This window comes from Alternaria viburni (assembly GCF_023758015.1).
Source record: "Alternaria viburni strain BMP 2772 chromosome Unknown scaffold_20, whole genome shotgun sequence".
Classification (NCBI taxonomy): Eukaryota; Fungi; Ascomycota; class Dothideomycetes; order Pleosporales; family Pleosporaceae; genus Alternaria; species Alternaria viburni.
This window is the reverse complement of record NW_026055789.1, coordinates 106,125-118,469: the sequence shown is the minus strand read 5'-3', so window position 1 is coordinate 118,469 and position 12,345 is coordinate 106,125.

Genomic DNA, 12,345 nt, shown 5'->3' with positions numbered 1-12,345 from the left:
AAACTCTAGCTTCTCTACTTACTACCTTTTTCTAATTTTTAACTAGATAAGCTCTTAGAGTCTTTCTTAGACTTTAGACAGTCTCTTTAGAAGTATCTAGTCTTATTATACTTCTAATAGATTATATTAGAGTCTTTTAGACTATTTTAGTCTAATTTAGTTAGTTATAAGTTAGATTTTACTAAACTAGCTTTCTTAGTCTTTTTTTAGGTCTAAGAAGGCTCTAAAAAAGAGTTCTAGGCCTAATAGCTATAAAACCTTTTCTTATAAGCTAGATACTTAGAAAGTATAGTAGTACGCTTTATCTTACTCTAATAGTAGTAAGCTAAGATATTAAGCTTAGAGACTATATTATAGTCTTCTAGGTCTTAAAGTAAGAGTTCTTTCTAAATATTAAAAAGAAGAGCGCTTATAAAGTCTATACAGCGCTACTCTTTAGCGTAGTTATCTAGTTTACTCTAAAGTATATTAAGGTAGGCTAAAAAAGAGTTAGAATTCTAATCTAGCCTCTATTTAGTTTATTTAAGCCTATTATAAGCTATAAGGCGTTGTAATAACTTAGAACTAAGCGTATTAAGTATAACTATTTTAAGTTTCTTCTAGATAAGCGTCTAAGATGCCTTAAGTCTTATATAGTTCTAGAAGTAGGTATTCTAAGTAAAGTAAGTAGTTTTATCTAGAAACCTTATAGTAAAGTCTACCTTCTAGGTATCTATAGAGAAGGTAGAGGGTACTTCTCTAAAAATAGTCTTATAATTACGTACTTAGTAGTTATATTATAAGTAGTTGCGCGTAGTAAATATCTCTAGATTCTTAAAGTATAGAGCTTCTAGGTTTAACTAAAGCTTACCTCTTAGAGCTAAAGTATAGTAGGTAACGTTCTCTTTAAGAGCTATATAGTTACCTATAAGTATCTTATACTTTAATTTTCTAAGCTAAGCTATATCTTAGTAAGTGCGCTCTAATTATTTCTACTTATATAACTTCTTAAGTTTATAGGTTAAAGCAGCTTATTTATTTTTACTTTTAGTAGTAGTAGTCTATAAGAGCCTAGTTAGCTCTAAAATAGGCTCTAATAGCGCGTTACTATCTCTAATAATTAAGGCTAAGTTAGTAATACCTAAAAAGGCTTCTAATAGGTCTATAAGTTTCTTAGTAGGTAGTGTTACTACCTCTAGAGATATAGAAGCTAATTTCTTCTAGTTATTATCTATTACGCGTAATAATAGTATAGCTTACTTACTACTACGTTATATTACGCTAGAGAAACCTACTTTAGAGCTTATTATGTCTAAATAGCGTACATAAAAGTATTATAGAGTAAAGTAATTTAAATATTAAATAATAGAGTTAGTTAAATACTAGATATATAATATTAGACTATAATTAGATATATTATTCTAAAAAGACTAGAGACAAATTACTACTAAGCTATAATAGCAATTCTAAGGTATTTATAGCTAATACTAAGTTAGCCTAGGCTCTTTAGAGCTAGAACCTAATAGTAATTAGAGTTATTAGAATTATAGTACTTATACTTTATAGTACTAGGTATTATAGAGAGCTTAGGTATTAATATAAACTTATCTCTAAAATCTTTCTTAAGGTTATTTTTAACTCTAGCAAGAGGTTTATTCTTTATATTATTATTCTTATAGAAATAGTATAAGAAACTAGTTACTATATAATTATAGGTAGTTATCTTAAAACTCTTCTTTTATATCTTCTTCTTCTATTTAATCTTATTAATCTTAGTCTATAGTATCTTAATAGAGTAATATAGAAAACTAAAAAACTAATTAAGTAGAATTAGGTAAAGCTCTATCTACACTAGATTATACTTCTAGAGTAACTTTACTAACTCTTAGATATTAAATATATTATTAATAAGGTAGATTATACTATAGCTATTAGAGGTAAATTACTTATTAACCTACTAATAATACACTATATCTAGTAGAAGAAAGTCTATCTACTTACTATTAGTCTTCTTAATAATAAAAGAGCTATCTATATTTATCTTCTACTTCTTATTCTTTCTATTACTAACTATCTTATATTAATAGCGTAGTGTCTAGTAGAACTAGTAGATTACTACGCTACTAGAGTTATAGTAGTAACTACCTACTATAATACCTTCTATATAATATAAGGTATAGACCTAGGTATAGTTACTATCTTTAAGAGTCTTCTTCTCTTTCTTATCTAGAAAATACGCTTATTCTAGTATCTAGTAGTATAGAAAGAGAAGTGTTTTAGACTTCTTTTTAAACTTTATAGTGTAGAAGTTCTTCTTAAGTATATAATAAATCTTATTAGAGCTAGTAGACTTAACGCTATAAGTGTTTTTAATATTCTTATACTTTATAGTAGTTATTTTAATAACTTCTAGATTACTCTAGTCTAAGTAGGTAGACTTAGTAATATAGATAGAGTATTAGTTAATATCTACTATAAGCCTCTTTTTAACGTTAGTTATATAGATAGTAGCTTAATTTATAGACTATCTAGAAGCTATAATCTAGTATCTCTAGTTCTAAAGGTAAGTTACTACGCGTTTATTAAAAGCTACTTATAGATCTATTTCTTTAGTAATAAAAGGTACTTTAGAGATAAGTTTATTATATTCTACGTTTCTAATAAAAGATTTATCTAGCAGCGTAAAGGTAGTAAGAAAATTAAAAGTAGTTTATTACTAGTAGAAGTTAAAGCTAAACTTCTTAATAAGGCTAGTGTTATAGACAAAGATCTTAGTAAAAATGCTGTCTCTCTTAACCTCTATCTAAAGACAGCCTTAAGTGTACTTAATATAGGTAATTCTAGTATAATAGATAAACTTAAGGTAGCGCCTTATATTCTAATTAACTAGAAGAGGTTTGTCTATAAGCGTATATCTAAAGAAAGCCTTAGTAGCTATAGTTATATTCTATACGTGTTAAATCTTACTTATATAAAGCGCTACTAGGTTTAAGAATAGAGCTAGAGCTTATAACTATATATTAAAAGCTTGTAATTTAAAAAGCAAAGCAGTATAAAGGTTAGAATACGTAGCCTTTACTTTAATATCTAATCTAGCGCTTAATAAGCCTTAGAGTATATAAATAGTATTTATAAGAGCTACTAGAGTCTATATAGTAGTGCTATACTAAGCTATAGTATTAATAGAGGGCGCAGCTTACTATAAAGTACTTATAGTTAGAGATATAGTAGTAGTAGCTAATATTATACGTAGAGACCTTAGAGATAAAATAGTAAGCTTATAATATTTAGTAATAGGCTTATAGAAAGGCAAGAATAGATAAGAGAGCTTATATCTACTTATATTTCTAGTATAGGCTCTATAGGCGCCTATATAGCTATAAACGCATATAATATAATAATTATAGAAAAGTGTAAAGTAAGATATAGTAAGATATAGGTATAGTTGTAAGATAAGTAGAGCGTAGGCTTAGTATAATAGAGAAAAAGAGTTACTAGAGATATAGAAAAGATAGTTCTAATATATAGAAGAAATATTTTATATATAGAAAAGATTATTGTACTAGATAAGAGAGTAGCTAGCTCTCTACTAGAGCTTCTCTTACTTAAAGGCTAGAGCGTAAGATTTATATAATAATAAGTCTAGTAGAGTAGTTAGATATATAATATAGGTAGAGTGTAGATAGTTACGCTAGAGTATAATATATAGATATTATAAAATAGTATTTACTAGTTAACTATAGAAAGCTAAATATACTATAAGGTATACTTAATATATAGTTTCTAGTATAGAATATATTTAAAATATAAAGTCTAAGCTAAGAAGGCTAGAAAGAAAAGAATACCTCTATAAGCTATAAGTAATAGTAAGGTAGACACTAGAAGTAAAAAGTTGCTAAGTACTAAAATAGAGTATACGCTAAAGAATAAAATAATATTACTATAAACGTCTAAAAGAAAATAAAAGTATTTTTACTAAAGCTAAAGTCTTAGTGTATATTAGCTAGTTATAGGTAGACGTAATACTAAGGTAACTAGTGTTACGCTCTCTTCTGTAATAGCTAGTGCTAAGTTATTATTATACTAGCTATCTAGTATAAAGTGTAGAAAAGAGTTATTACTTAGAGGCGTAAGATTAGTGTTAATAGAGTTATAGAGTATAAGAATACCTTTATAGTTAAGGTAGTTTTATAGTCTTAGGTTAGTTTATTAGCGTAGAAGTAATAGAGTATATAAAGAGGTTATTAATTACTCTATATCTAGTATAGGTAAAGTAGCGTTATACGTAGGCTAATCTAGAGGTACTAAGTTAGTCTAATTATAAAGTAAGTGCGTAACCTTAAGCTACGTAGCTAAACCTAGTACTAGTTTCTAAATTTATTAGTCTTAGGCTACCTATCTTACTTTATAATTCTAGAGGCGCTTTAGCTTACACTACTCTTACTCTATAAGAGAGAATTTATTATTAAAGTCTTTTTAGAGTTCTTAAGCTATATAAAGTTAAGCTATAGTTAGCTACTAGTTATAGGCTAGACTTTAATTCTTCTACTTTACAAAGTATTTAAGCTATACTATATTATTATTTATATACCTCTTAATAATATACTTAATAGGCTTAAGATTATAGTTACTAGAGTTATAAGTAATAGTAAGAAGTAGCTAGAGAAAAGCATAATAGTATAGATTCTACTCTATAGTATAATAAGGCTCTAGCTATACTATATTTACAACATTATAGATATAGAAACCTAGTAGTTACTCTATATAGTACGCATTCTTACTAACCTTTTCTAACACTTAAAGTAGCCTAAAACGTTAATATCTAATCTTATAAGAAAGATTATCTTTAAGATAGTAACTTTTATAAAGATTTAGAGATACGTAATTACTAGGTTTTAAGTCTAAAGACTAGTACTATATATTATAGTAACTTTTCTATATAATCTTAGTAAATATAAAAGCTTTCTTAGCCTCTTTTTAGTATTAAAGGTATAGAAAAGTGTAGTCTTTCTTAGAGAGAGTCTACTTTACATATAGAAGATTAAAACCTTAGTAGAGGTTAAAACCTATTATATACTTATAGAGAGTATATCTAAGTAAATAATTTACTATAGTATTTATTAAGAACTAGATATAAGAGAGAACTTTAGTCTAGTCTACGTTCTAGTTAGTAGTAATAAAGAAACGTAGCGTAATACTAATAGTCTAATTAGTGCGCTTAGACTAACTATTAGCCTTAGAATAGTAAGTAGCTATAGTGTAGAATTAGGTACCTATTATAGAGTGCTAGTAGTAAAATATCTCTTTAATAAACGTAAGCGCCTAGTTACTAATAATTACGCATTAGTTACTCTAGCTTATAAGATAGTTAGTATAAGTTATTATAATAGACTATTCTTCTCTAGACTAATAGTTCTTACCTAGTATAACGTTAATTATCTTTAACGCTTAGTACGTCTTAGTAAGAATAGCGTTAAATCTATTAATAGTCTCTAGTAGATAGATAATAATATTAATATACGCTACTTTAAAGAAATAGATAGAGTAATTAATTAGCTTAAGAGAACTATAGAGCTTATAACACTATGTTTAGTTTACTATATAGTAGAGGTAAAACTTTATATATATTCTTAAATACTTACTAAGTTTATATATAAAAAAGAAGACCTTAACTTAGTTATAGATATAGTTATAGCCTTAGTAATAGAAACTATTATAAGCGTACTAGAAAACTTTATATATTATAGATTTAAAGATGTAAAGGCGCTTAGAGCTATTATTATAGTTCTAATAGTATATAAGCTTATTCTTAAAAAGAAATTATAAACCTTGTATTAGCTAAGACTTATTCTTATAGTTCTAGCGCTTACTAGAGATTATAGCTAGTATACGCGCCTAGAGTAAGTTATTAAAGTAGGCCTAGACTAGCTATGTCTTAAAGTTATTATTAAAGTCTATAATAAGTGTATAAAAGACGTAAGCTATATTATTAAGTATATTAGTCTTAAAGTCTAACTCTAGTATAGCTATAGAAGTAAGGTAGAATAGTGTATTAGAAATAAAGTAAAGCCTACTAGGTCTATATCTAACGTTAAGATTAAACTACTAGAGGTAAACTAAGGCTTTAGCTAAGCGTAGATTTAGGCTCTTAAGTAAGTTTATTATTATAAGTTAGCGCTATTAAGTAATAGTAGTAACAGCTATATAGTTAGTAAAAATAAATATCTTTAGTAAGACCTCTACTATATATCTTAGCTTCTTAACTACCTAATAAAGTCTAGCTATCTTTAGTTTAGTAGAAAAGTAATAAGTCTTAGCGCTAGATAGATACTTAGATAGAAAAATAATAGGCTAAATAGAGAATATAGAAAAGTTAGTAGAGCGCTTTAACTAAGCTATAGGTAATAATTTATTATTATTATACCTATTAGAAACGTTAGAGTTAATTATAGTAGGTTTAAGGTTATCTAGTACATAATATACTATAAGAGCTATACTATACTATTTAGAAGAATCTATATTAATATATAGTATACGCTAAGTGTTATAGTATATAAGTTAGATAGAGCTTAACTAGAGTAACTAAATATTATTAAAAGCTTTCTTAATAGGCCTTTCTACTAGAATATAGGCCTTTACTACTATTATAGTTCTACTTCTATCTTTCTTCTTAGAAGTAAAACGTAGAAGCTTAGTCTTAAGATTAGTAAGTAGTTAAGAGATTTATACTAGGTATAGAGTCTAAGTATTAAGATAGTTAATTACTCTATAATATATTTTTATATTCTTAGTATTCTTAGAGAAGGCTATATCTTAGAGAGTAGTAATACACTTATCTATAGACGTAACTCTAAAAGTATTAACTCTCTAACTAAGTAGTTTAACTAAGAGATAGCTAATAAAAGTCTTTACTAGAGCTAAGAAAATTCTTATATTAGAAACCTAGTAGAAGAAACACTTAAGGTGTAAGGCGTATTTATATAGAGTGTAAGAATAGATAATAAAATTATCTATATAGGCTTTTACAAATTTCTTTATATTCTAGAGTATAATATTACTATAACGCTATATATAGAAGACTAAGTTCTTATAGCCTATAGCGTATATATTTAGTATTTCTACTCTATAGTAGATATTAATAGTAAAGTTATATTAATTCTTAGATTAAACAGCAAATTAGTAGAAATAGAATAGTCTATCTACTATAGTAATGTACTTAGCGCTCTATAGTTATATAATAATATCTTACTAGGTTATAAAAGAGTATAAGTTCTTAAGCGCCTAGTAGTTTACTTCTCTTATATTAAGAATAGACTATTCTTTCTATTTAATAGAAGTAATAGAGCTACCTATATTATAAGTATTAACTTTCTTTTATATTACAAACACTAGTATAAAGAAAAGTGTAGATAGTCTAGTAAGTTCTATCTTTTAATTATAAGTAAGTTTATTAAAAATAGCGTTAATAACTTTCTAGTTACGTAGACTACTCTAATAGACTTTTAAAGAAACTTTTATATCTTACTAACTATTCTTAAGAGTAATAGGTATCTAGAACTCTAGCGTAATATCTATAGTAGTGCCTTAGTCTTTCTAAATATAGAGAAATAATATAGTTTTTTAAAGTAGTAACTCTACAGCTACTAGGTTACTAAAGATAGTAATACTATTAGTAGTCTTTACTTTCTTATAATATATATAGTAGAGGTTAGATATTACTACTAACCTATATTCTAATTAATTAATACTATATATAGCTTTAGTATTAAGTAGAACAGCGTATCTAAGTAGTGTACAGCGTAGTAGGCGTATAGAGGTCTTAGAGTTATTACATAAGACTATAGCGTTAGTATCTACCTTTATAAGTATTATATATACTAAGAAAGCTAGTAAGAGCGCTTTAGTAGGCTTAAAGATATAGTTATAGGCATAGAAAAGAAGGTACTTAACGTGCACTAGTACTTTAATAGTAGATTAGAGAGGTATAGTAACTATAGTAGTAGTTATTACTTTACACTTCTTAAAGGCGTTCTTATTCTTTAGAAGAATTAATAGTAGAGTAGTTATACTCTTATAGTAAGGTTATTATATAGTATAGACTTTAAGATTAAAAATAACCTATTAAGGTACTAGCGTGTCTATACTAAGAAGTATATTAGGCGTAAGGTAGTTAATAATACATGTCTAAACTTTCTATAGTGTAAGAACTTACTTACTAGAGTTAGTATAGAAAGAGATATAGAGCGTAATATAGGCAATCTCTATTACTATTATCTTTTTTAGCCTAGCGTACGTATAGTAGATTAGTTTCTAGAGAACTTTCTAGATAGCTTTAGAGAAATTCTTTTAAATAAAGAACTTATCTATAAGCGTAATACTAGCTCTAGTATCTAGATATACTTCTAGATTAAAGCTTTCTTAGCTAGAGCGTATAGTTATCTTTATTTAATACTAGTTTTATATAGTAAAACCTTTATCTACTAGAGGTAAAGCTAAAGACTTTATAAGTTAAGTGCGCGTAGGCGTAGTAGAATCTATAGCTATCTAGTTTGTTAGTATAAGTAAAATTAAAGGTAGCTATAGGTTAGTATCTATAGTAACTATATAGATACTAAGGTAATAATTATTACTAGAGTCTAAGAGATAGTAGCTTTAAATATATAAGTGTAACTAGTTATTAGAAACTAGATTTATACTATACTTATAATAGTAAAACTAGTAGAGTTCTATAGTAGTCTACTAAGTAGAATAGGTAAGTAAGAGTAGTATATAGTACACGTCTTTGTCTTTATTAAAATCTTATATATAGATAAAGTTCTTATTATTCTATAGAGTCTAGCTAGAAGAGTTATAATTATTAGAGTTATTATTAAGTAGAAAACTATTTTTAGTAGTAAAATAGCTAGAGTCTATAGAAAGATAGAAGTCTAGCAAAACGTACTTATGCGTAGTAGTTATTTTCTTAAGTATAGAGAATAGAGTAGATATAGATAATATAAGAGAAGGTAGTGTTAGTATAGTAGAGTAGCCTAAAGCTAAAAAGTATATATTCTAGGTAAGAGTAGAGTTATAGTTATAGTATACTTTCTATACCTTACTATATAGCTATAATGTTATACTAAGCTACTAGGTTCTTGCGTAGATACTATTATTTACCTAGAATACTAGAGTAAAACTTTCTTTATAAGACTACTAGTTCTGTAATTTAGACGTGCTTTGCTAGCTACTCTAGTTATTTATCTAAGAAGAGTTATTTACGTTTTACTATATATTCTAATTAGAAGTGCTACTATAGTTATAGTAAGTAAAGTTATTAAAGTAGAGATCTAAGCTAGATAGAGTAGAGTTACGTAACTAGTAACGCTTCTAATTAGGTGCGTTGCGTGTTAGATAATCTAAGCTACTATAACTCTAACTCTTAGAGTAATAATAGAGAGCTTACTTACTAGAGTTATATTCTACGTAGAAGATATTAATAAGAATATACTTTTAGTCTTAGATTATAAGAAGAAACTTATTAGAGCTTATTATACTAATATTATTCTAAAGATAGACCTAGATCTAAGCGTTAAGTAGGTTCTATACTTAGAGAACGTATTAGTAGTTATTCTTATTTCTATACCTAGTATTCTAAGCTAAACGCTTAACTTATAGAAACTACTTAGAGAGAAAGTATCTATTTATAAGGTTCTAGAGTATAAAGCGCTTTTTCTAAAGCTTTCTTATTATAATAGCTAGCTAGATATAAAAATATATAAGCTTAACTTTCTATTAGTTAATTCTATTACTTTTAATAATATTCTTATAGTAGGCAAGATTAAGATTAAAGAAGTACTACTAAGTAGTAGTACCTTTAAAGTACTACTAGAGGTTATATTAAACTATATACGTAGCTACTATTCTAGATATAATAGCTATCTTTATAGTGTTAATAAAGTTCTAGATATTATAGAAGTTAGTCTTACTAGCTATCTTAGAGGTTTTATCTAGATACTTATATTCTAGTATCTTAGGCTAGAAGTAGCTAATGCGCTCTAGGTAGAAACGTAGAGAGCTTTCTATTATAGTAACTCTTATATTATCTTTAGTAATCTTATTCTCTTTAGAGATAAGAGCCTAGTCTATCTAATAATAATATAATAGCGCGTATAGTCTATAGGTACTATTATAAAAAAACGTTTAATAGCTACGTATAGGCCTAGCGCTCTTACTATAAGTAGGCTAGTAAGACTAATAGTGCTATAGGTTTTACTTAAAACTATTATTATAAAGGTAGTTACTAGGTTTAGTGTAGTTAGCTTAGTAATAGAGCTATTATAAAGGTACCTAGTTAGTTAAGAGTTACGCTAGCTCTACTCTACCTATAATATAGCTATTATAATCTTCTCTAGTAGAATAATATACTATATAGAAAGGTTACCTAGTTAGTATATAGAGCTAATAGCCTTATAATATATCTACTAGATTAAGAAAGCGTTTAGTAATTAAGGTATTTACGTTACTATTATTTAGAGTAAACTTCTACTAAGTAGAAGAATAGTTAGATAGCTACAAAAGTACTTCTAGTAGTTACTAGAAGTTAGGCCTAGAATTCTAAGCTAAATACTATATATTACTAGAGTTCTAGGTACCTAAACTATAGGTAGAGGCGTGTAGTCTAAGGTTATAGATAAGTATAGATAGTAGAGAATTCTAGCGTAGTTCTATATAGTCTACTATCTATATAAGTAGAATATATAGCCTTATATTAGTTAGACCTAGTAGTAAAGAAGACTATAAAGAGCCTAAAATCTAAAGTGTAGTAGAGACTCTAGTAAGCTATAGCGTAATAGTAGTATAAAGAGTAAAGTTTATAAGGTAAAGATTTACTAAAAAAGCGTTCTATAATATAAGAGAGTTAGTAGATACTACCTTATCTTTAGGTTAGAGACGCTAATCTATAGAAACTTTAGAGTATTCTAGATTATTAGATATATTTTACTTCTTATTCTACTAGGCTCTCTTATTATATCTCTTCTATTATTACTTTATTAAGAGCTTTATAGATACTATAATACTTTTAAAAAAGTTACTATTCTACCTCTATATAATAGTTTTAGTAACTAACTTAGTAGAGCTATTATCTTTTTATAAAGGTAAGACTTATAATAAAGCTTACCTTAATAAAGTTAATAATAGTAAGTTCTAAAACTTATTACTATTAATATAAGAGGTCTTCTAATAGAAAAGTAATAGAGGTAGCTTAATAAAAGAGTTTATAGAAGTAAAGAATATATATAAAAGAGTAGAGCTGCTTAGAGAGGTAGTAATAGAGGCTAATTCTAGTAGAAGTAAGAGCGTAAGAGAAGAAAATAATAACTATATAAGTATAGCTAGATAACTACTAGAGAGAACCTTAGAACGTAGTAATAGGCTATAAGGTAGAGAAACTATAGCTAGAATAGCGTTTAATAATACTTATATAGTAGTATAAAAGTAGGTAAAGATCTAGAAATAGGTCTATAAGAGTAGTAGCTAATTAACTAAGTCTTAAGATAGTATATAACTAGTAGATAATTAGGTAGATTTCTAGTTAGTAAAGGTTTAAAAGGCGCAAAAGCCTATAGTGTTAGTCTAGAAGGTACTAATTACTTAGAGCACGTTCTTTTATAAAGAGAATAACTCTTTAGTAGTAGTAACCTAGGTATAAAAGTATCTAAGTGCTAGGTTAGCTTCTAAAAAAGGCTAGCGTAAAAAAGAGAGAAAATAAGTACTTTTACTAAAAAGAGTTATACCTTACTATTACCTACTCTTAAAGAGAGTTAAAGTACTATAAGTTTTAAGAATAGCTTATATAGTCTTAAGCACTAAAAGAGAGATAAAAGTAGTGTATTAGAGAGAACTATTAGTAAAAGTAATAATATTATAAGCGTAGATAACTACTACTTAAGCTAGAACTAGTAGACCTTAGAATATAAAGGTAGTTCTAGGCGCTTTATAGTAGGCTTATCTAAGAGCGTAATACTCTAGTATAAAGGCTTAGGTAAGATAGAGTAATATATAGTTAGTTATACTATAAAAAGGTAGTAGTAGAAGAGCTCTTATACCTTAGTATAGGTAGTAGTAGTAGAGAATTAGTGTACGTATAGATTTAATTAGAAGATAATAGAATTAGATATGTATTTAGAAGAAAGAGACTAAGTAGAGTATTAGTTATAGTTTTAAACCTAGTAATAAGATTAGAGAAGGTAAAAATATTCTAATACGCTATTACCTTACTAGGTATAAAGAGAATAAGTAGTAACGTGTTAATTTATTAGAAGTAGCGTATTATTAGAAATAGTTATTTAAGATTAGGCTTACTATAGAAAGCGTAGATAGCTATTT